The sequence below is a fragment of the Octopus bimaculoides genome, chromosome 28 (genome assembly GCF_001194135.2).
Source record: "Octopus bimaculoides isolate UCB-OBI-ISO-001 chromosome 28, ASM119413v2, whole genome shotgun sequence".
NCBI lineage: Eukaryota > Metazoa > Mollusca > Cephalopoda > Octopoda > Octopodidae > Octopus > Octopus bimaculoides.
In genome coordinates this window covers 8,404,618-8,405,556 of record NC_069008.1, presented here as the reverse complement: position 1 = coordinate 8,405,556, position 939 = coordinate 8,404,618, and the positions used below count along the sequence as shown (strand labels likewise).

The window sequence follows — 939 nt, the reverse complement described above, 5'->3', positions numbered from 1 at the left end:
GTGGTTGTATTGCGATGGTAATGGTGGTGCTGCTGGTGGTTTGTGGTGGTGTGGTAGTTGTGTTGTTGTGTTTGTGTGTATGTGGGTGATATCCTTGTTGTTGTGGCTGTAGTAGTAGTGGTGGTGGTGATGGTAAATATGTAGTGGTATTGTGGTAGTGTTGTTGTGCAGTGTGGTGTTGGTGATGGGGGAGTTGTGGTGTAGTTGTGGTGGTGTCAGTCTGGTGATGCAGATGCTGATAATGATGATGAAGGTGGTGGTGGTGGTGCTGTTCTAATAATTGGAGTTGGTGGGGGTAATGTGCTTGTTGTAATGATAGTATGGATGTAGTAGTGGTAGTGGTGGTGAGGTTGGTGTTGTTGTTCTTGTTGCTAGTGGCGGTGGTGTTGTTATTGTTGATGGTGGTGGTTGTGGTGGTGGTGGTGGTGGTACTGGTGGTGATGGTGGTTGTAGTGGTGGTGGTAGTAGTGGTGGTGGTAGTGGTGATGGTATTGATGGTGCTAGTAGTGGTGTGATAATGTTATGGTTGTTTACAGATTGAACCCTATGATCAAAGACATTCCAACCACGACCACCTCATCTATATTTCATGTACCAGAAATCCAGCACTACTACATTAACCAGTGTCTCATTTTTTAAAGACCATAGAATTTGGTCTGAGGAGTTTTAGTTGTTATTTCTATTAGGTCTAGTGTTTCTCAACCATTTCTTTTTTACCTATGGACCCCTTTGATTCCTATTTTAATCAGATGGACCCTCCTAGCCATTTTGCTGTTAAAAAAATCCTATTTTTACAATTAAATATTATCAGAAATTGTATGAAACAATAGGGCCTGGGGGGTGGTTCCACATTCTTCAGAACCCTGTAGTTCCCAAACCAGGGCTCCACTACTGGATACACCAGGGCATTTCTTCTTCTTCTTCTTCTTCTTCTTCTTC

General features: G+C 43.0%; 1 protein-coding gene across 1 annotated transcript in view; it reads left to right on the top strand.

Moving 5' to 3' along the window:
* LOC106875167 (F-box only protein 32) overlaps positions 1 to 939 on the top strand; it is a 65,057-nt gene that overhangs the window by 330 nt on the left and 63,788 nt on the right. The gene's annotated exons all lie outside the window — the stretch shown is intronic.